This window comes from Rana temporaria, chromosome 8 (assembly GCF_905171775.1).
Source record: "Rana temporaria chromosome 8, aRanTem1.1, whole genome shotgun sequence".
Classification (NCBI taxonomy): Eukaryota; Metazoa; Chordata; class Amphibia; order Anura; family Ranidae; genus Rana; species Rana temporaria.
This window is the reverse complement of record NC_053496.1, coordinates 118,277,057-118,302,169: the sequence shown is the minus strand read 5'-3', so window position 1 is coordinate 118,302,169 and position 25,113 is coordinate 118,277,057. Positions and strand designations below refer to the sequence as shown.

The 25,113-nt window shown below is 42.2% G+C and overlaps 1 long non-coding RNA gene across 1 annotated transcript; it reads right to left on the bottom strand.

Annotated features, from left to right (window-relative positions):
* Positions 1-3,336: 3,336 nt before the first annotated feature.
* LOC120909011 lies at positions 3,337-24,464 on the bottom strand. The gene is made up of 3 exons (XR_005741211.1): positions 24,292-24,464; positions 8,637-8,711; positions 3,337-3,552 (listed from the first exon to the last, which is right to left on the bottom strand). It is a non-coding gene; the product is annotated as an uncharacterized LOC120909011 (long non-coding RNA).
* Between the last annotated feature and the right edge of the window lie 649 nt (positions 24,465-25,113).

Here is a 25,113-nt window from a genome sequence, read left to right as displayed (position 1 = left end):
AATGCCAATGGTCCCAAAAATGTGTCAAAAGTGTCCGAAGTGTTCGCCATAATGTCGCAGTACCGAAAAAAAATCACTGTTCGCCGCCATTACTAGTAATTAGTAAAAAAAATATATTAATAAAAATGCCATAAAACGACCCCCTATTTTGTAAACGATATAACTTTTGCGCAAACCAATCAATAAACGCTTATTGCGTTTTTTTTTTACTAAAAATATGTAGAAGAATACGTATCGGCCTAAACTGAGGAAAGAAATTGTTTTTTTATATATTTTTGGGGGATATTTATTATAGTAAAAAGTAAAAAAAATGTTTTTTTCAAAATTGTCGTTCTATTTTTGTTTATAGCGCTAAAACTAAAAACCGCTGAGGTGATCAAATACCACCAAAAGTAAGCTCTATTTGTGGGAAAAAAAGGACGCCAATTTTGTTTGGGAGCCACAACGCACGACCGCGCAATTGTCAGTTAAAGCGACGCAGTGCCGAATCGCAAAAAGTGCTCTGGTGTTTGACCAGCAATATGGTCCGGGGGTTAAGTGGTTAATACAATAATTTATTTACTCACTATACAATCTGAATTCACACCAATCCAACCAGTAACCAGTAATCCAAGGTTGTCATGTTATCAGAAATGCCACAACACATTTGTATATAGTATATGTACAGTATGTGTTGTGCATAACTCATGTGTGATGTTAACTGAGAACTTTGTTCTTTTGGGCTTCCATCTGCAATCTGTTTACAGTTGTTTTCAATTAAACTATGAAGTCTTTATGATATCTAGGGCAGTGTTTTCAACCTCAATCCTCAAGTGCCCCCAACGGGCCATGTTTTGGGAACTTCCCTTAGCTCTTATTAATACCATGTCATTGATATTGATTTAAAGCAGCTGTGCAAAGTAAAGAAAAACTTGAAAACACGGCCTGTTGGGGGCACTTGAGGACTGAGGTTGAGAACCACTGGCCTAGGGCACTCAGAGACTGTCCCTGACAAAGCTGGAAACTGCTTTAAATTGAAGTTTTGTTATTTGTACTTATTTCATATGCCCAAAGAAAAGGAGTTGGATACCTTTTAGTTCTTTTCTCCTTTGCTCACTTTTAATGACCACCACCCTACAGACACTCCGACCCAATCGTTCAATACTGACCTAGACAAAAGAAACGTTTTTCATACATGTTGGGATGCTTAGCTTTACAGCAACAGGGAAGAATCGGTGGTTGCTGAACCTCAGCCTCTAGTAGTTCATAGACCTACTTGTCCCTGGGACACAGCTGGCACAAGGGTAAAATATATTGCAGTCATGTGTAGAAAGGTCATCAGTTCCAGGATAGCAGAGCTTAGGACTCCAAACTTCGTTTTCTATTATCTCAGCTCACAGTTTCAGTATTTTACCATTTCCAGGCCTATCACAGCAATTACAGGTCTATGAACTATTTGCTCAAGTAGAGCAATCTTCAGATTCATGTTGCAGTAGACTAGATTATAAAGGGATTTTTTTGATTTGTGCATACTATGTTTAAAAGTTTACATATTGAGTATTTTGTACAGATGAGACTATCATTTTTAGTGATAACATCGGAAAAATTGTGCCTTATGCCGCGTACACACAACCGTTTTTCATTGCGAGAAAAATTGCATTTTTTAAATTGGTTGTGAAGAACGGTTGTGTGTAGGCTCCAGAGCATTTTTCTCGACGAGAAAAATGTCCGTTAAAAATTTAGAACCTGCTCTATTTTTCCTTGCCGTTTTTCACGTCGTGAAAAACGGTTGTGTATACGCTTTTACGAGGGGGAAAAACCGCGCATGCTCAGAAGCAAGTTATGAGACAGGGGCCCATATTCTCAGTGAAGTTACGATGGAGTATCTCAGGATACTCCATCGTAACTCCCTTTTTTGGCCAGTGTATCTATGCGACTGATTCTTAGAATCATTTTCGCATAGATACACTTAAGAGTGTAAGTCACTTACACTGGCGGATCTTAAATGTAATGACGCCGGCCGCCGCTAGATGGCATTTACGTGAAGGACTCATTTGCTTATGCAAATGAGCCTTCTACGCCGATTCCCGAACGAGTTCGCGTCGCGTAACCGTCGCTAACGTCGTTTGCGTAAGCGGAAACTTACCCCTGCTATATGAGGGGTAAGTTTCCGCAAGTCCCACGTAGGCCATGTTACAGATGGCGTCGGGTCCGCGTCGTGTTTTTTCGTCAGGTACGTCGTTTACGTAAGTCGTTCTTGAATACGACTTTACGTCAATGACGCACACGTCAGCGTCATTGATGTTTTCCGCCGAGAACTGGAGCATGCGCACTGGGCTTTTTGAAGCCCGGCGCATGCGCAGTTCATTAGAATCGGGGGCGCGCTTAATTTGAATACAAGCCGCCCCCTTGGAGATCTGCCAGGCTACGCCGGGGCATTTACACTCCGCCGTCCCAACTTACGGAGCAAGTGTTTGGGGAATACAACACTTGCTCCTGTAAGTTGGGACAGCGGAGTGTAAGTGCCTTAAGCGCAGCCCGCGGATTTTTAGAGAGAATATGGGCCAGGGAAATTAGCATAAGCAGCCCAAAGGGTGGCGCCATTCGCATGGAACTTCCCCTTTATAGTGCCGTTGTACGTGTTGTACGTCACCGCACTTTGCTCGAGCATTTTTTATTACGACCGTGTGTATGCAAGGCAGGCTTGAGAGGAATCACGTAGTTTTTTTCCATGACATGAATAACGTTCGTGTGTACGCGGCATTAGATGTTTTCTATGTTGTTACAGCATGTCATGTATGTATTTTGGAATGTACTTTACATATCTCATTAATTAATGCAATTTTATATAGTTTTGCTGATGTTAAAGAAAAAGGAAAACAATGATTCAGTTTATTTTACTATATGTACTGTATGTATGTTTGTATAACATTTTGAGCTGCCTGTCAACCTTTTGTTGGAAGAGCCGGTTCACACAGGGGCGACTCGCCAGGCGACTCAGCCGCCTGACAAGTCGCGCTCTGCTCTGTTCAAAGGAACCGTTCTAATAAGAGCGACTCAAGTTGCTCCGACTTAGAAAAAGGTTCTTGTACGACTTTGCAGGTGACTTGGGGCGACTTGCATTGACTTTAATAAAGAAGTCATTTTGCAAGTCGCCTCGTCTTGAGATAGCCTTGGCAAATCGCCCCCAAAGTCGTGTCGCCCCTGTGTGAACCGGACCTAAAGTAAAACATTTGCTTGATAACGCTACTCCCACCAGTTACATCCATGCTGCTTTTAAACAGTGCTAAAGTATGACTTACAACCTATCACGTATAAGCTAAAGGTCAGGTTTAAAGAATCGCACAAGAAAAATAATAGACTTAAGGCTTTATTTGCAAGTCATCATGATACTTGATTTGGGATTTTGTACATTTAATCAAAGGAAATATATTTAAAATGGTTTAATTTGATAAATCATTTAAACAACAAAATGCCAGCTCTGTACATAGATTCACTTCTTGAAGCCACATTTCACTTTTGCTGTTGCCTTATCACCAGCATCTTTCGCAGCCTGACATCCTTTGTCTATAGCTAGAGAGGGAAAGAAAAAACAGGGTTAACAGAGGCTGGGTGACTACCAATATATAATCAAACAGAGTTGCGGAACGAAACAAAACCAATAAATTAATGAATTAAAATTGAACATTTGAAGTGAAAAATATTTGGAAACCACATCAGGTTTTATTGTTGAACCCTCCTATCAAAGACAGGATACATGTAGAGGATACATGTGGGCAGACAAATTCATTACCACCAGTACTTGGATAACCTTAGATAAACTCCTCACCATCCCTGACCTCTCTAACTTTTTGGAGGCAACCCCAGTTAACCCATTTGCTCCACTCCCACTCAAAACTTTACCAGTTTCTTAGAACTGTCTTTATATTTGAGGAGCTGTGCAAGGTGTGAGGTTCCATACAAAAGTCACTCTCTACATTTTACTACCTTCTGTTGCACTCTAACTTCTTGCTGGAACTCTCAGGCCGCATACACACGGTCGGTCCATCCGATGAGAATGGTCCGAAGGACCGTTCTCATTGGTTAACCGATGAAGCGGACTGATGGTCTGATGTGCCTACACACCATCAGTTAAAAAAACGATCGAGTCCAACGCGGTGACGTAAATCACAACAACATGCAAAGAAAAATGAAGTTCAATGCTTCCAAGCATGCGTCAAATTGATTCTGAGCATGCATACTAACCATCCGTTTAGACCTATCGGTTAGGCGTCCATCGGTTCAATTTTAAAGCAAGTTCTAAAATTTTTGACCGAAGGATAACTGACCGATGGGGCCCACACACGATCGGTTTGGACCGATGAAAAGGTCCTTCAGTCCGTTTTCATCGGTTTGGACCGACCGTGTGTACGCGGCCTCATTCCTTTGATAGTGGGAAAAAGACCTGCACATTACTCTTACAAATGACTAAAAAAATAAGGCACTACTTTTTCTACCCATAAGGCATCTATATGCAGTAAATATCAGGAGATTAAGATTACAAAATCATCACTGATTTGTACAGGATTCCATCCATTCTTTTCAATATCAACCCACAGCTTGGAGGCCAATGCTGGCGTTTCAACTTGACCAAAGATACATCCTGGGGGTGAATTCTGACCAATATCATACACTAGTTTACCAACACATTCCCGTCTACATACCCAGGAAAAATTTCTTTGTAGCTGACAAAAAAAAATACATATTTATCTACCATGTGCAGCAAAAGCTGGAAGATAATATGCCAATTTTGGGTCAATGTTTTACCATGGTAAATGATATTATGTTACTTCCTTAAACCTTACTTCCACCCTTAGGGGCAAAACAGAGTAATTCACAAGAATTTGGTAGTATTGGATCCGAATCCAACACGCTCTCTCTCTCAAGAATATTTGAACAATGTATAAACTCAGAAAGGGCTGTTGGGAACCTCTTTGAGTGCTTAGATTCTGCACACTCTCACAGCTGCCACCTTCCTTTTTTTCAGTAGTCCCCTTTCTCTCTTTCTATTTGTCTCCAATGCCTATTTTCCCTCACTCTCCTCTACACAGGTTGTCGGCTCCCCTCTCCTCAAGCTTATCCTGTTAAGTCCTTGATACTGCCTCCCTTCCCCCAAACCTATTCTTCTCCTTCCCATTACCCCATTCTTTTGTTGGCTACTATATAAAAGATGAAATGTCTTGTTTTCACTATTGTATTGTTACAGTCCATGGAACATAGCCTTCTCAGCAGGTCTTTTTTTTTTTTAATAATGTCAGAGGGCCAGATTCAGCTAGATCCGCGCAATATTTGCGTGGGCAAAGGGCAACGATTTTTGCTCTGCGCCCACGCAAATATTTTGATATGCCCGCGATTCACGGAGCAGTAGCGATATGCTAAATAGCCCGGCGTAAGGGCGCCTAATGTAAATGATCCCGCCGGGGGCGGGAATCATTTAAATTAGGCGCGCTCCCGCGCCGAGCGAACAGCGCATGCTCCGTCGGGAAACTTTCCCGACGTGCATTGCGGCAAATGACGTCGCAAGGACGTCATTTGCTTCTAAGTGAACGTGAATGGCGTCCAGCGCCATTCACGAATCACTTACGTAAACGACGTGAAATTTAAATTTCACGAGCGGGAAGGGCGGCTATACTTTAGCATTGGCTGCCCCTGCTATAGCAGGAGCAACCTTGCGCTAAAGTCGCGGTACGGAAACTCCGTACCTTGCGTGCGCATGGCCCGCGCAACTTTTGTGAATCGGTGGTAGTATGCAATTTGCATACTATACGCCGATCACAATGGCCGCGCCCCCTAGCGGCCAACGCAAGAATGCAGCCTGAGATATGAAGGCATAAGGAGGCTTATGTCTGTCATATCCTAGGCTGCAGTCCGCGTAGCGATGTTCCTGAATCAGGGGCATTCGCTACGCGGGAGCAAAACAGCTATTGCGCCGCGCAACCTATGGTTGCACGGGCGCAATAGCTTCTTGAATCTGGGCCAGAGTCTGTCCCAAGTCTGTCTTTATTAACATACTATGCAATAAGCCTAGTGCTAAACCTTTAGCCTGTTGTTAGTAATCAAATCTAGTTACAATTGTTAATGACAATCTGCCTGCACAGTACAGGCAGGGTTAATTATGACAAACACAGCTGGCCATCCCCCTTAATAAACAAAGAGAACTATCCGGGAGTTTTCCTTGCTGGAGGGTCCAAAATAGAGCATCTAAATATAAATTTTTAAAAGTTATGTTATAGTATGTGAATGGGAACATGTAACAAATATAAAGTAGGTGTTATTCCAATTTGGCTGTAACAGTGGAATTACACTTTAGGCCTAGTTAATCTTTTCTAGGCCTCCATCCAGCACCCTAAGGCTTTCAAAGATCTCATTATTTTTGACAGTATTACTGACAGTAAGCAGGAAGCTCTGCCTGATCTGTCTAATGGCAGACATGTGCAATGTATATGTGACCAAAGGCAGAACAAACACAACAGCAATCTTTGTGCACGTGGGCCTTTTAATTTGCGAGAAGTGGCTTCCTAGCTTGTTCATACAAACTAAGGACGAGGTACCTTAAAGTACACTCACCAACCACTTTATTAGGTACACCTGTTTAATTGCTTGATAACAAAAATTGCTAATCAGCCAATTACATGGCAACAACTCCATGTATTTAGGCATCTAGATGTGGTGAAGACGCTTTCTAAAGTTCAAACCAAGCACTGTAATGGGGAAGAAAGGTGATTTAAGGGACTTTGAATGTGGCATGGTTGTTGGTGCCAGATGGGCTGGTCTGTGTATTTCAAAAACTGCTGATCTACTGGGATTATCTCTAGGGTTTACAGAGAATGGTCCAAAAAAGAGAAAATATCCAGTGAGCAGCAGTTATGTAGACAAAAAAAATCATTGTTGAGGTCAGAGGAGAATGGGCAGACGGGTTTGAGATGATAGAAAGGCAACAGTAACTAAAATAACCACATGTTACAACCAAGGTATGCAGAATACCATCTTTGAATGCACAACACATCGAACCTTGAAGCAGATGGGCTACAACAGCAGAAGACCACACCGGGTGCCACTTCTGTTGGCTAAAAACAGGAAACTGAGGCTATAATTCGCACAGGCTCACCAAATTTGGGAAATAGAAGATTGGAAAAATATTGCCTGCTCTGACTAGTGTCCAAATCCAGAGCTTATGTTTTTTTGTTTTGTTTTTTACCCATAAGGCATCTATCTGCAGTAAATATCAGGAGATGGGTATTACAAAATCATCACTGATTTGTACCAGATACCATCAATTCTTTTTAAATTCTACCCACAGCTGGCAGACTAATGCTGGTGTTTCAGTTTGGCCAAAGGTACCACCTAGTGGTAAATGCTGACTACTATCATACACTGAATCCCCCCCCCCCCCATACCCATATCAAGGGACATTGGGCAATAAAAATGTGCAAAAGATTATGGAATCAAGTAGACACCTCTGAATATACTATGTCATGGGGAATTCAAACCATACATTTTGTGGATTTATTTTTAATGATCACTTTTCTAACAGTGGACATGGTTTTCTTTCTGGAAAATCCACTTAATTCTAAAAACAAATCTTAAAAGCAAACATTCAAATTACATCCATCAGGTCATTGTATGGAATGATGAGAATTTTTAATAAAAAAAAAACTACTAGTGCATGAGCAGCTTAACTTCATACTCTCTCTTTTTTTTTAACAAACCGGGAGGAAGTGTTTTCAGAATGTTAGTCAAGTGTCAACACACTAGAAACTATAGAATTATAAAACAACATTTTGGTATAGAAGTACTATGGCAAAGACTTAAATTGTTGTATAAAACAATTTACTATTTACAATTTACTAGAAGTAATATGGTAAAGACTTATGTTAAAGACTTAAATTGTGGTATAAAACAAGGCAAAAATTGCCCTTTAAAATGTAGAGACCATGACGGGTACGTGTAAAAGGAGCTATTAGCTATTTTTTTGGTGGTGATAGTGAGGGGGTACAAGATATTTGGGTAGGTACAGACAAATTGTTTCTAGGAATAATTTAAACACACACACACAGGTTTAAAGTGGATGTAAACCCAATTCATGAAATTTGAGCTGGGCACATATATCTGCAGTGTTTTGTTATCTCTCTTCAAAGAGCTAAGTCCCATAGCTCTCTCCTGACCGGTTCCTCTGTTAGCAGCCAGATAACTCTGACAAATTCTCAGACATTTCGGATAAAAGCAGCCTAAAAAATTTCTGTCCTGGAAGTTTGCTATAAATAGATTAGCAGGCAGCTGGCCCTGTTACAAAACACCTCTGAGAGTCTCTGCCTATGATGAGAGGGGGTGTGTGCCTTTCCTCCAATAAGCAATTTTAGCTGTCTTGGCTGTTTGCCCAGACATCACACAGTTAAACAGGAAGAGAAAATGTCCCAACACGATCTGAACTTTCTAAACAGTAAATAAATGTGAAGATATGAGTGTAAAACCTATGTAGGGAGATTTGTTTCATCTCAGTGTATTATCTGAGGCTGTTCACTTCACTGGGTGTATGGAGAGTTTACATCCACTTTGATATGCTTATGCAGAAATCCACTTTCAGATCATTTTAAGTTGTTATATTAGAAATAACTTACCTTCTTGAGCAATTTTTTGGCCCTCTTCTGCACACTGGTGGGCAGTTTCCTTTGCGGCATCTGTTCCTTGTTTCACTACAAGAATATAAGGACCATTTATGCAAATATAATTTCACTTTTCTTTAAACATACAATTTTAAGTAAAAATGAACACAATTACAATTTTTTTCTGTTAAATACAGCTGTGTGCATCAAGCTATAGCTGCATTTAACATGTACAACATGTTTTTATGGCATTTTTCATAATCGAAATAAGGACTGTAATAGCTATCTATAAAAAAGAGAGCTTCTGTTAGGTGCATTCATTGTTATACTGGGGTTTGGTTCTCAAGTTATAAAAGAAAAAGGAAACCTGTTGTAATACAAACATACACAATGCCCTGCTACCCCCTGCTTTGAAAATGCAAGTTTCCTGGATGCTGTGCTGACCTTCAGTGAATCAATTAAACCAATTTTATCAGGAGCTCCCTGATGGGAGTCCCAAAATGACTTTTATGACAGGTTTACTCTGCTGACCACCAATCCTTTCAGATCACTGCAATCTCCATGCACACATGGACTGAAGTCAAGACTGTAGAATGATGTATGTGTGCACTGAAACTTCAGTTTAAATTTGTTTTTGCATTATTCTAGAATTTGTTGATGTTTAGGAGCTGGCAATTGTTATAGAAATGTAGCACCCTGGTATTTAGGCAGGGTTGCTAATTAATTTAGTTTGCCAGGTAGTTATTGTCCTGGCTAATTGTTAGGAGATCTACTGATATCGCCCTAATTTTGGAATTGCTGCACTTCTCTCTTCTGTCACTATGTGGCATTGTAGCTGGTGACATTCGTTAAGACAAGGGCATAGCAAGGAAAGATTATAAATGAATGGGGTGTCTCAGCCAATAGGCAAGTGTTTCTTTAAGTCCCTTGGCCTGCTGGGAGAGCCTATCATTTGGGTGGAGTCAGGTTATCGGGGTTCTGTGCCACCTGGACGGCTGCTTGGGTGGACTTGTGTTATGTTCCCCCGGGCTGCCAGGCCGGAAGCCTGAGGCCTATTCTCGGGACATCTGGCTGTTAGTCTGCCTGAGGCCTATCTAGAAGCAGGAGAAGCAGCATAGGGTTGAGACTGCAGGATTGTAGTCCAACGGAGTTGTGAAGGTTCAGCTGGACAGGGACAGTTATGGTAGGAGGTAGGGGGGAAGCTGTCACCACTAAAGGAGCATCTACCTTGTTACCGGAGACTACTGTGAGTAAGCTGAAGAAAGTACCTTAGCAGGCTTCTCACCAGCCAGGGTAGGTAAAGAAGTGGGAAAGCATCAGCAAGTGCCAAACCAGGGACCCAGCAGGATACTGGGGGTAATGCTTGAGGAGTATACAGTGGGATAGTTGTGGAAGAGCTCAGTGACTATTGGGATCTGGAAGTCTAGTAAGAGACTGGGAGCTCAATAAATGAAGATCTACAGTGAGATACTGTGAGATAAGTAAAGGACTGTTCTGTTACCAAGAGTTATGTACTTCTGTTAGTAACTGTTAAAAGATTAGTTGCCATAGGAGCAAGCAGTCCTACCTATACAGAAGTGTTATCCGGCTTGAGGCTTTCCACTCTATAGCTGTCTACCTATAGAAGTTTTGGAGTCTGACAATTACCATTACATCTACTCAAGGGTGTCCTGGCCCTAACCCTCTCTCCCACAGTTCTATTAAAGTGGTTGTAAACCCTTACAACACACTTTTTGCTACAGGTAAGCCTATAATAAGGTTTACCGCGATACCCGGAAGTAACTCCGGGAGCGATGTCGGCAGCCGGAGCGGTGTACAAGGACGGCTTTAGGGGCTTTGATCTCAGGTTAGTAATTCATAATTAGCTATGCATACTAGCTCATTATGACTTTGTCTTGCGGGTTTTTTTTTCCTCATAGGGTTTACAATCACTTTATGAGACAATAAATCTCTTGTTCGCATCCAAAAGTGACTGGCACCCATCATTTCTTCTTGCCTCATACCCACCATGCCTGATAACCCACTCTACAAGGAAGCATGTCAGCTCTCCCTAAACCTTGAGGTCACCATTAGGCCTTTGGGGCACTGGGACCTTGCTACAGAAAAAAGATTTTTTTTTTTTTAAATCTATATTCTGTTTTTTCTTTTTTAATTTACCAGTGTTATAAAAAAGACATACAGTTCAGCAAATATGTCAGTATTAACTGTCTTGCTAGTTTTTACCGGTGCAGGTGCTGTCTGTGAAGCTTGCACAGGTGAGATCATGAACGTTTTAGTAGTACATCTAGGTGTGGTGAGAGCCAGTGTGAGTTCCAGCATGTATGACATGGGTAGAAGGATGAAGAGCCAATGCCATCACCTAGATCTGGGTGCGGCCACACCTGCAGAGAGAACGGCACAAGACATAGCAAAGCCCGATTCCTGAAGGCACACCCTAAACAGAGGCAGCAGAGTGTACCGTTGACAAGTTCCTATTCATATTGTCACTACTGTCAGTTTACGCTAGGCTGTGATACAAGCATCCAAGCAAAAAAAATAAAAAACATCTTTCTTTACACAAATCCTCCTTGGCTCTGAGCTCCTCTAGTTTCCCAGCACCATACAGCAAGTGTCACCAGATCTCCCAATGTTCGCCTGCTGGTGGCACTGTGGTGCTCTGGGCCAATTGCTGCAGTTCCAGTGTCCACCAGCAGGTGTCTCCCAGCAATCAGCAGGTTCCAATATTCAGCTCCACCTGGCCACACCTCTTGGGAGTGTACTTAAATTCCACATGCTATGGCTCCTTGCCTCAATGAGCACAAACTTGTGGAAATTGGGGCACAAACTGGCGGAAATTAGGGTGACAAACTGGCTACATTCGGGGGCACAAACTGGCTGTAATTGGGGGCACAAACTGTCTACATTTGAGGGGACAAACTGGCGGCGTTTGATGGGCACATTGGCTGTGTTTAATGGGCACAGTGGTGGCATTTGTTATTGTTTTTTTTTGTCAGTTTGTTTGCACCCCCCCCCCCCCCAAAAGATTTAAGCACCAGCCGCCACTGCCCTGTGTATATATTTGTATATTTAGTTAGTTGTTAGGTTTCTGCATTTTGGCTGTTCAGTTTTGATTTTCACACATTCTTATGTTTATTGCTGTTGGTTTGTGGTTATTTATTGTTGTTGATGTGTGGTTATTTATTGTTGTTGATGTATGGTTATTTATTGTTGTTGGTGTGTGGTTATTTATTGTGGTTGGTGTGTGGTTATTTATTGTTGTTGGTGTGGTTATTTATTGTTGTTGGTTATTTATTGTTGTTGGTGTGTGGTTATTTATTGTTGGTGTGTGGTTATTTATTGTTGTTGGTGTGTGGTTATTTATTGTTGTTGGTGTGTGGTTATTGCTCACTGTAAATAAATCATCTCACTTTGAAGATATACATACATGGTCTGGTCCCAGTTTCTGTGTGTATACGTGTATCTGGTCTCCCAGTTGGTGAATCCTGACACCCAGGTTATCACCGACTCCCAGACCTTGGTTTCACATGTAGGGCATTTAGGGGAATAGACAGACTCCCCATCGTGTAAAACCACAAATGTAAAAACTGTATTTGCCGAAAGTTACACTTACTACATAAATTGCAATCCACAGTACTGTATACAGTGAGAAATTTCCTATGCACCAATATCCAAGATGGCTGCCGTCGTGATGTACGACCAGGCTCCTCTCTACGCGTTTCGTCACACGTGAAGTCACATATATGTATTTCATATATGTTTCAATTATGTTGATATATCACATAGGAGCTGTTTAGGGCATCACATACATATTGTACATGCTGCATTTTTCTATTTATATTTTGTATGTCTTGTGTCAGGACATTGTGTTAGTAGCTGAAGGATTTCACATTGTTTCTTCAATCTAAGGTGGATTTAAGCGCAGATTTTGTGTTGTTTATTATATTGTAAACAGCTAAATACGCAAACTAAATGCATATATGGTAGTAGTTTTTTTATCAAAGGATATGTATTTCTTTCCACCAAGTCCTGATTTACATGCCCCTGGCAGACAGCTCAGCCAGGCAGTTGAAATGATTTAGGGTGCATTCACACTTGGGAATATACCCTGGCTGTAATTATCTGTGAGAACCCCAGCAAGGGTTTCTGCGATTGAGTAGGAAGCCCCATTGAAAGCATCTAATCGTGCCCACTTGCATGTAATCTCTCAACTAGCGATTACATGTGAGTGATCGTCCCGGGATGCAGGTCATACACTATATTACGAAAAGTATTGGGACGCCTTCCATTCTTCCAGAAGCGCATTTGTGAGGTCAGGCACTGATGTGGATGAGAAGGTCTGGCTTACAGTCTCCATCTAATTCATTCCATTTATGCCAGTGAAGTTCCTTCACCCCAAACTCACTCATCCATGTCTTTATGGACCTTGCTATGTGCACTGGTCCAAATCATTTGGTGGAGAAGGGATTATGGTGTGGGGTTGTTTTTCAGAGGTTGGACCTTTAGTTCCAGTGAAGGGAACTCTTAAGGCATCAGCATACCAAGACATTTTGCACAATTTCCTTCTCCCAACTTTGTGGGAACAGTTTGGGGATGGCCACTTTCTGATTAACATGACTGCGCACCAGTGCACAAGGCAAGGTGCATAAAGACATGGATGAGCGAGTTTGGGGTGGAGAAACTTGACTGGCCTGCACAGAGTCCTGATCCCAACTCGATAGAACACCTTTGGGATGAAATAGAGTGAGCCAGACCTTCTCATCCAACATCAATGCCTGACCTCACAAACGTGCTTCTGGAAGAGTGGTCAAGCATTTCCATAGACACACTCCTAAACCTTGTGGACAGCCTTCCCAGAAGAGTTGAAGTTGTTATAGCTGCAAAGGGAGGGCCAACTCAATATTGAACCCTACGGACTAAGACTGGGATACCATTAATGTTCACATGTTTTCCCACCTTCTCCCTGTCTAAGTACTGCTATACAGATTACAAAAGTCTGATAAGTGATGTTCGTGTATTTATACTTGTAATTTGTATTAACTGCATTAAAGAGGAGTTCCACCCAAATTTGGAACTTCCTCTTAACCCACTCCTCTCCCCCTTACATGCCACATTTGGCATGTAATTTTTTTTGGGGGGGAGTGGGGGTTTCAGCACGAGTGGGACTTCCTGTCCCACTTCCTCCTTCCTGTAGGCGACTAAGCTTAATCCTTAATCGCCTTCAGGAAGTGGCTGCTGTAGGCGATCGCCTAGGACACGTCACAGGTCCTAGGCGATCTCCTGGCCAATTACACTCGCCGCTCGCGCATGCGCAGTGCCGCTCGCACATGCGCAGTGGGTGCCCGGGCCGTGAAGCCGAAAGCTGTCACGAACGGGTGCCCACACTGAAAATGAAGACGCCGGCCGGGGAGGGGGGGGGGGGAATTGCGGAGCCCCGGCCGGCGCGTCACTGGAGCGCTGGAGCAGGTAAGTGCCTGTTTATTAAAAGCCAGCAGCTACACTTTTTGTTGCTGCTGACTTTTAATAAACATACTAATGGCTGGAACTCCCCTTTAAATGATATACACAAAAAAAGACATTGTATCCATTATTGTTTGCAAAGGCTGTGCTGCTTTTATCATCTGTTTCACGTTTATTTTTCAGCATAGAGCTAAAAATGCCATTGGTTTTATGTCATTAAGCTACTGTACATTCCCACACAACCCATTTGCTTTGTTTTTTGTTAATGTTCATTGTAGATGTGTTTTTATTACCTATGATGTGAAGGACCGAGCTGAATGGAAACAAACCACAATGATTCTGACAAGTACACAAAAACATCCGCATGCCAGTCTTTGTATTACAAGCTCTCTCACTTTATTACTAAAGCAGGGCAATACAAAACAGGGCTAATGATCATTTTCTGTTGATTATTTTCCAATCCCATCTCTTTTGTTCATGTCAGTGGTCTCCAAGTGATACAGCGCACTGTTCTTTCCACTGACACCAATGATGGGGCACTATTCCTTCCACTGACACCAGCGATGGGGCATTATCTTTTTTTCTGACACCAACGATGGGGCACTATTCCTTCCACTGACACCAGCGATGGGGCATTATCCTTTTTACTGATACCAATGATGGGGCACTATTCCTTCCACTGACACCAGCGATGGGGCATTATTTTTTTCTCTGACACCAATGATGGGGCACCATTACTTCCACTGACACCAGCGATGGGGCATTATCTTTTTAACTGACACCAATGATGGGGCACTATTTCTTCCACTGACACCAATGATGGGGCACTATTTCTTCCACTGACACCAATGATGGGGTACTGTTCTTCCCACTGATAATAACTACGGGGCACTATTCCTCTCACTAATATCAATGATGGGGCACTATTCCTGCCACTGACATCAATGATGGGGCACAATTCTTTCCTCCCACTGACCACCAAGCCTAAAGCCCCATACACAATATTAGATTTTCTGCAGATTTTTGTCTTCAGATTTACCAAAAACATATAATATGATTTAAAACCTTAAGGGCCAGATTCTCAGTGGAGATACGATGGCGTGTTTCCAGATACGCCGTCGTATCTCTGAGTCCGGCCGGTCGTATCTATGCGCCTGATTCTTAGAATCAGTTACGCATAGATATCTATTAGATCCGACAGGTAAGTCTCTTACGCCGTCGGATCGTAACTGCATATTTACGCTGGCCGCTAGGGGCGTGTACGCTGATTTACATGTCAAAATATGTAAATCAGCTAGATACGCAAATTCACGAACGTATGCCCGGCCGACGCAGTACAGTTACGCCGTTTACGTTAGGCTTTTCCCGGCGTATAGTTACCCCTGCTATATGGTGGCGTAAGTGCGGCGTACCAATGTTAAGTATGGCCGTCGTTCCCGCGTCGAAATTTGAAAAAGTTACATCGTTTGCGTAAGTCGTCCGTGAATGGGGCTGGACGTCATTTACGTTCACGTCGAAACTAATGACGTCTTTGCGGCGTACTTTGGAGCAATGCACACTGGGAAATTCTACGGACGGCGCATGCGGTGTTCGGGAAAAACGTCAATCATGTCGGGTCAAGCCTGATTTACATAACACACGCCCACCTCTTCACAATTTGAATTAGGCGGGCTTACGCCGACCTATTTACGCTACGCCGCCACAACTTTTTTTTGAGAATACGGCACTTGCCTGTAAAAGTTGCGGAGGCGTAACGTAAATAGGATACGTTACGCCCGCACAAAGTTGCGCCATTCTACGTGAATCTACCCCTAAGGCCCCGTACAGACGGGCAAACATGTACGACGAAAACGGTCCGCGGGACCGTTTTCAGCGTACATGCCCGCCCGGAGATTTCTGTATGATGGCTGTACACACCATCATACAGAAATCCGCGCGTACACGATACGCGGCGACGAGGCCGCGCCGATGACGCGGGGACGTGCGCGGCCCTGGCAGTTCAATGCTTCCACGCATGCGTCAAAGTCATTCGACGCATGCGAGGGAAGGCGGCCGCTCGGACATGTACGGTAAGTCTGTACAGACGACCGAACATGTCCGACAGGCAGGATTCCAGCGGGCATGTTTCTAAACAAATGTACGCTGGAATGTACGCTGCGGGCAAATGTACGCTGGAATCCTGTCCGCTCGGGTGTACAGACGGACCAGTTTCAGCAGACATGTTCGGTCGTCTGTACGGGGCCTAAGAGTTTCAATTTTTGTGCAATCAGGCAGGCCTTGTACTACATATTTTTGGTAAATCTGAAGACAAAAATCTGCAGAAAATCTAATCCTGTGTTTGGGGTCTAATGCCCCGTACACACGTGCATGAATTCCGATGGGAAGGATTTCCGTAGAGAAAAATTCCCGTCGGAAATCCAGAGGGGAAAGCCGAGAACCTGCTTGGGCAGTCTTTCCCCTACACACGGCCGGTTTTCCCGACAGGAAAACTGCGATGGATCTTTGGTCGGGGAGTGTCTGGTGGTTGCGTTTTAGTGGGCAGTTTGCTCCTAGCTTAACCACTTGAGATCCGCGCTATAGACGAAATACGTCCGCAGCGCGGCTCTCAAGTGCCAAGTGGCCGTTTAAAAACGGCCTTTATGTGCATTACCCGCGCGCGCCACTGGGTGGCGCGCGGCGGGTAAAAACTGTCCCGACGCATCGCCGAAGACCCGATGCGTGTACCTGGCGGCCGCGATGTCCGCCGGGTACATGCGATCGTCGGTGACACGGCAGGTGACAGCAGGGACGTGGAGCTCTGTGTGTAAACACAGAGCTCCACGTGCTGTCAGAGGAGAGGAGACCGATCTGTGTCTCTTGTACATAGAGACACAGCATCGGTCCCCTCCCCCAGTCACCCCCCTCCCCCCACACAGTTATAACACACCCAGGCTACACATTTAACCCCTTCCTCACCCCCTAGTGTTAACCCCTTCACTGCCAGTCACATTTATACAGTAATTCGTGCATTTTTATAGCACTGATCGCCGTATAAATGTGAATGGCGCCAAATTTGTGTCAAAAGTGTCCGATACGTCCGCCGCAATATCCCAGTCCCAATAAAAATCGCAGATCGCCGCCATTACTAGTAAAAAAAAAAATAATAAAAAAAATCATAATTCTGTTCCCCATTTTGTAGGCGCTATAACTTTTGCGCAAACCAGTCGCTTACTGCGATTTTTTTTTTTTTTTTTTACAAAAATACGTCGAAAAATACGTATCGGCCTTAACTGAGAAAAAAAATAGTTTTTTAAAAAAAAAATTGGGATATTTATTATAGCAACAAGTAAAAAAAATATATATTTTTTTTAAATTGTTGCTCTTTTTTTGTTTATAGCGCAAAAAATAAAAACCGCAGAGGTGATCAAATACCACCAAAAGAAAGCTCTATTTGTGGGGAAAAAAGGACGCCAATTTTGTTTGGGAGCCACGTCGCACGACCGCGCAATTGTCAGTTAAAGCGACGCAGTGCCGGACGCTGAGATTTCGCCTGGGAACGAAGGGGGTTTATGTGCCCAGTAAGCAAGTGGTTAATAAAGGGCTAGATGTGGTCTGAAACATTGTTATGAAATGGGAGCTTTACTGTTTTGTACTACAATGCTCTTGCAGTAAAGTGAAATGGACAGGCGTGTGTATGCACATTTTACTCATGTTTGAGGTTCCGCAGAGTTGCCAAAAGAGGCATGGAATAAGGTGTGCGCTCCTGAAGTACAAGTACATGCCTGCAGCATAATGAGCTACGCTACTTCTTACATGAATAAGACCTAATGTTGGAAACCTGTTCTTTTTGCTTGTGCTTCAAAAACTGTTACCCCAGGCCCTGACCGATGAAAACCAGGCAGGATGAAATGTGTTATGCCGCGCACACACGATAATTTTTCGGGTTGTAAAATGATCGTGTGTGGGCTTCAGAGCATTTTTTCGGGTTCTGAAAAACGGCCAAAAAAAATTCGAACATGCTCTATTTTTTAACGACGTTTTAAACGTTGTCGTTTTTTGGGTTGTAAAAAATGATCATGTGTGGGCTTTAACGACGTAAAAAAATCTGCGCATGCTCAGAAGCAAGTTATGAGACGATAGCGCTCGTTCTGGTAAAACTACCGTTCGTAATGGAGTAAGCACATTCATCACGCTGTAACAGACTGAAAAACGCAAATCGTCTTTTACTAACACAAAATCAGCTAAGGCAGCCCCAAGGGTGACGCCATCCGAATGGAAATTCCCCTTTATAGTGCCGTCGTACGTGTTGTACGTCACCGCGCTTTGCTAGAGCATTTTTTTTTTTATGATCGTGTGTAGGCAAGGCCGTTTTAATGATGAAGTTGAAAAGCACAACGTTTTTTCTAGAGCCTGAAAACTTAGTTTTTTTTAGAACACGAAAAATGATCGTGTGTACGCGGCATTACTGTTGATTTTATTGTTGCAAATCAATAAAGAAGATTTTTAGAATGAAATACTTTGGATGTGCTGATTGCTTCATTATCTGCTGTGATAATATTTAAAGAATTAAAAATATTTAAAGAATTTGCTATGTCGCTATAGTATTAACACATTTTATGTCCATTCTGGCCCTGGTTGTTTTTTACAATCTGACCACAAGAGGGCCTCTATTATTTTAATCTTCATTTGGATTTTCTCTTTTAAAATTGTCCCAGCGTGGCCACCATGAGCGGTCAATTAGCCCGTAGATCCAGATCGAGGCTTGGTTTAGCTGGTGTATATATATGCGATGTGTCAGCACGTCGCCCGTGCCCCAGATGGCGTCATTTTATGACGAAACGCGCGTCGGGAAGGTAGCGTGCTGACGCAGGACGTGGTGTTCAGAGTGGACGGGCGTTTGTTCCGAGCCGGCCGGCTTATCTCTCTGCTTTTAATTGCTTATGATTCTGTAAGTGTATTTTTTATCCATTAAAATTTCTAGCCTAAATGTACTTCACCATGTGGGCTCTATTATTCTTTTTATACACCTGTTGAACACGGAGGATTTCCAGTGATTGTCACTATATCCCAGGACCCTAAAGGCCCAGGCTAGGGTTTTAGCCACATGCTGACTATTTCTTAAAACTCTGGTAAGCCTCCGATTTATAGGGTGTCGGTGATGGTGGTTCTCAAGTCACTATTTATGTGTTTGTTCCATGATATACTTCACCATTGAGTGTTTCTCTTTGTAACACGTTACAACGAATCGTGGACTCGGTTGGGGGTTCAACATCCTTCTCCCCCCCCCTTCCCCTTCGTGAGGATCGTTTAAAGGCCCTGGCTGGGGTTTGCAGCCGCAAGCATTTATTGCTTGCCTTGGGGTAAGCCTCCAATTTTTATCATATCGTGGTGGTGGCTGTTTCATCTGCCTTTTAATATTTGTTCACCTTCATATGAACTTTATTTGGTGCAGACATATTGAGACTATTTCATACAGCTTCCCATTAATTTGGGTCCACTGGTTTAATTTTCACATTTATCAATCCTTGTTTAGATTAATTAATCATCAGCGCAACTTCTTTTTCCTTTGTTAATATTTAAAGAATATTAGGGCTGAAACAACTAATCAATTAATCGATTATGAAACTAATTGATTACAATTTTTATAATCGATTAATCGGCCAGTAACATAATGGGGTTAAAAAAAACTAAAATTAGCCTTTTATAGTACAAAAAAGCAAATCGCTACTGTAAATATTACTTTCACTGTCCCACAGTAAAAAAAATGAACCCCTTACAGTAGCGATTATTTGCTCTTTTTGTACTTATTTTTCTTTTTTTAACCCCATTATGTTACTAAACATCTCAGGCCTGGGTTCACACCTCTGTTTTTTGGTGCTTTTTGCAGAAACACACTACAGTTCATTTACATGTTTTTCTATGGGACACGTTCACATCCGTGATTTTTTTTTCAGCTGCTGCGTATTTGGAAAGGGCAAGGACTTTTTAACGCAAAACTTTGCTATTTTGTTTTTTTTTGGTTCAATATACTTCAATGGAGAAGCTGCAGAAAAGCATGTAATGTGTTTTTGCGGCAAATTTGTGTTTTGTAATCTGCCCAACAACAAATTGGTCAAAAAAAAATTAAAAATGCATTTTTTTTTAAGGCTATTATCCGATTAATCGAATAATCAAAACAATAATCGGCCAACTAATCGATTATGAAAATAATCATTAGTTGCAGCTATAAAGAATATTATTTGAACATTAATTTCACATGCTGTTAGATCCTCTGAATTTATTTTACTGAAAGCCAGATGACTGTAAACATTTCTTTGTTTGCATTCAGCCTGTCTGCAGTCTGCTCTGCATTGTTTCAACAGCAGCATGTCGGCAGATCAACACTGAGAATAAAACGACATTGGAGGTCCCTCTAGATGTGCATTCTGCTTTCCACAATTGAATGTGAGGAATCATATGACCTGGAAGAACTTGAAAATTAGGCCCCTTTCACACATGCGAGCCATTCGTTTAATTGGTTCAGTCAAAACGGATTACGTTTTTATTGGTTTTCTATCAGTTTCTAATCATTTTATTTACATCCACTACCAATGCAAAAACGGATGGAAAAGGGACCATTTATAATTTTTCATCCGTCTTTCACCTGATCTGTTTTTTTAACAGAAGAAAAAAAGGGCTTTGATCAGTTTAATCACTTGCTTACTGGACACTTAGACCCCCCTCCTGCCCAGACCAATTTTCAGCTTACAGCGCTAATGCACTTTAAATGACAATTGCGCGGTCATACAACACTGTACCCAAATTACATTTTATCATATTTCTTCCCACAAATCAAGCTTTCTTTTGGTGGTATTTGATCACCTCTGCGGTTTTTATTTTTTGTTAAAAAAAATTAAAAGACTGAATTTAAAAAAAAGATTATATTTTTTAAAATGTTATTATAAAAGTTTGCAAACAGGTAAATTTTCTCCTTCATTGAAGTACGCTGATGAGGCTGCACTGATAGACACTGATGGGCTGCACTGATGGGCACTGATAAGGCGGCACTGGTGGGCACTGATAGGCGGCACTGGTGGGCACTAATAAATGGCACTTACAGGTGGCATTGATAGGTGGCACTAATAGCTGGCAGTGATGGGTGGCAGTAATGGGCACAGATGGGTGGCAGTGATGGGCACTGATAGGTGGCAATAATGGGCACTGATAGGTGGCAATAATGGACACTGATAGGCAGCACTGCTAGGTGGCACTGATGAGGCACTGATTGGCACCAATGGAGGTGGGCATTGATAGGTGGCACTTGTGGGCATTGATAGGTGGCACTGGTGGGCACTGTGGACACTGGCAGGTGGCTCTAGTAGGTAGCACTAGCAGGGGGTTTACATTGGCACACGAGACAGATGTGCCTCCTTCCTCTTTAGGGCCGATGTCCCTTGCACTTAAGCCAGTGATCGGCTTTTTTTTCTCCTCACGCTGTCGGCGTGAGGAGAAAAAAAAATGATTACCGTGCTTTGTTTACATCACGTGATCAGCTGTCATTGGCTGACAGCTGATCATGTGGAAAGGAGGACCGGCCCCTTACTCGGATCTGTGGTCACCCGAGTCTCAGTGACTCCAGTGATCACAGCGCACGCCGGGCGCACTCTGCTGGGGTGGCGCGCGAGTGCGTGAATGTCATTCGGCTATAGCGCGGATGGGAAGTGGTTAAAAAAATGCATGTTGACTGAAGCGGATGTAAATAGATGATCATTCACTTACATTCGGTTTTCCATAGAGATGCATTGATGTTCGTTTTTCCGTCAACGGGCAGATGAAAAACGGACGAATGGACCGCATGTGTGAAAGGGGTCTTAGTCATAAATCACTCATGGCATCGAAGACCTATTATTTAAAGAGGTATTAAACCAATCATTAGGTGTAGTGGCTCATTTTCTTTGTTAAGGCCCCTTTCACACATGTGGACCGTTTGTCCGTTTTTCAGCCATCTGTTGACGGATGAAAAATGCACATCAATGCATCTCTATGGAAAACAGATGTAAATGGATGATCATCCATTTTTTTTAAACTGATCAAAGCTCTATTTTTCTTCCGTTAAAAAAACTGATCGGACGAAAAACGGATGTAAACTGACAAACAGTTTTTTTTTATCCATTTTTGCATTGGTAATGGATGTAAAAAAAACTGATGGCAAGCTGCCAAGATCTTCCTTCAGGGCCAATTTACACCAGAATGCAATGCGGGAAACCCGTTCCATACATATTTCCTGCACTGTGTTCAAAAGGCACAACACTTAAGATCTGCAGTGGGTGTCAGTGTCAGTGTGGGTGTCAACGAAAGAAAGAAAAAAAAAGTATTTTTCTGCCGTCACTTTTCTATGTTTCTATAAAGGAAATTTTTTTGTGCCTTCTGGCATGATTTCTCTTCATTCAAATGAATGGGCTGAACTTTCACTGCACCCGGATCGCATGTGAATCGCATAGGAACGCACAGCGCGTTCCTGTGCAATCTATGGTGTGAATTGGCCCTCGTAGAAAATCCTGAACCAAGGATAGAAATAATGTATGAAAATTCTCGTACGACAGCACTTTTTGTTGTTGTTGTAGTTTATTTGGTTTCTGATCATGCAAAGTATTTTGTATCTGATATTTCTTGTAATAAGTAAATCGGACAAAAACGGTACACATGAAATGAAAATTGTTTGTTGTGTTAACATACAAGAAACATTTTGAAGTTTGTTCCTTTTTGTATGCAAAGTCGGAATAGGATGCCAAAAGTTGTATACACACTATACGAAAATCGAATGATTGTGCTTCGTATGGATTTTTTCTTCTGATTTCCTCATAGTGTATACCCCCCCTTTACATGTGCATAAGGGAAACCAACAGATCTGCTCTGGCATGCTTTGATGAAGTCAGAACAAAGCTGTGAGCAATTACAAGAGTGACTACGTAGACTTCTACACTGTACACGTGAATCCTCTACAAATACAGTACATGCACCTTTTATGTGGCTTTGATTTATTTTTCCAAGCTTCTCCCATGTTCCAGTATCCTTCATAATAATGCTAAATTATAAGATAAGGGGCTTAAATTAAAGGGGTTGTAAAGGTTTGTTTTTTATTTTCTAAATAGGTTCCTTCAAGAGCCGGTTCACACAGGGACAGCACGACATGCCGAGCGACTCGGCAAGGCGATCTGCCCACGACTTCAGAGGCGACTTGCAAAATGACTTCTGTATTGAAGTCAATGCAAGTCGCCCTGAAGTCGTCCCAAATTAGTACAGGAACCTTTTTCTAAGTCGGAGCGAACAGAACAGGGCGCGACTTCTCAGGCGGCTAAGTCGCCTGACAAGTCGCCCCTGTGTGAACTGGCTCTTAAGCTAGTGCATTGTTGGTTCACTTACCTTTTCCTTCGATTTCCCTTCTAAATGTTTTTTTTCTTTGTCTGAATTTCTCACTTCCTGTTTCTCCTCAGTAAGCTTGCCCCCATTATCTGAGCTGTTCTGGCTGGGGGTTAGTCAGCGTGCTCGCCCCCTCCCTTGGAACTACATCACTGCGGGGAGATGTTGTGAACGTTCGCAGCAGGGGGCGAGCAAGCTGACTAACCCCCAGCCAGAACGTCAAGGATGATGTGGGCTTTTTGAGGAGGAACAGGAAGTGAGAAATTCAGACATAGAAAAAAAACATTTAGAAGAGAAATGGAAGGAAAAGATAAGTGAACCAACAATGCACTAGCTTAAAGGAACCTATTTAGAAAATAAAAAACAAACCTTTAACAAAGGTCAGTATGTACTGCCCAGAGCATAATTATAAATTTCTTTACCTATATGCATAATACAGCCCTCATGATTAGTGTATTGGTTTGCCTTTGTCTAACAAAGTAAAAGTGTACTTAAACCCATGAAAATAAGACTGGCCATACACCTATAGATTATCTGCAGATTTTCTATGGTCAGATGGAAAAAGTGGGAGATTCCTCCATCCACACAGTTTAGTGTACATGGAGAAATCTGTTGCACTTTTTTCCATCTAACCATAGAAAATCTGCAGATAATCTATAGGTGTATGGCCAGTCTTACTTGACAGTATCTGTAACAGGTTAATAAATCAACAAATATTTGCTTGTTATACATTTGTTAGTACATCGCGTACCCTAGTTGACAGGTGTAAGGGATCTAGTGAGTAGTGAATATGAGTTTAAATATAATATAATATAACAAAAATATCATTTCTTACCTATGTTGGAAGTATTTAGATCAATTCCACCTTTTTTAAAACCAGACATTTTCGAATTTTGAATAGATCTAAATCGATGCTTCTGGGAATAAAAAAAAACTGTTCTCTGTTGAGAGGAGACAGTGGTGATGTGCCTTTATTTGTTCAGGATGCCCCTCCTTAAACCCCCTCCAGCAAAACATCATCATATTAGCAGACCATGGCATCTGCGTAAATGTGATAATCAACAAGTGGCGGAATTAATTTTTGAGCAGCATTGTTTTCTGTTCCCTAGAGGCTGGGTGGACCAGTCACACTGGAAAATTCCAACCCCGTAGAAGCGATATTGCCTCTGGCACAAAAATACAGTTTTGCACATTTCTGATGGTCTGGTATGCTCATTTTACAATCTGCTCTGGATACTCAATGACTGAAAAGCCTTTTGTACTGGCCCATCCTTTCATTCTTTTCTGTTTGTTTGTGTGTGGCCTAATAAAATTACATTTAACTAAAAAGCAATGACCAAAGCCCACTAGCCCACAGTAACCAACAACAGATTGCTGGGCCTGGTGGACTCTCTAGCTCCTAAGAAAGTGATACGTACCCTGCTCTCCTTGCTATTTTATTATACTAGGAAAATTATTATCTTATCGTGAAAAAAACCTGTAGCTTCTACTGTTTCCTCCAGGAAGGCTCTATAAAACTCTACCATTATATAAAGCTACATCCTGTATTCTAGCAGAGGGGTGCCAAACAGATTTGATAAGGTTTGGAGAGGTTTTTGTGAATGACATGTCTACAGTGTATGATTAAATGTTGGTTCTCAACACATTTTTCCATCTG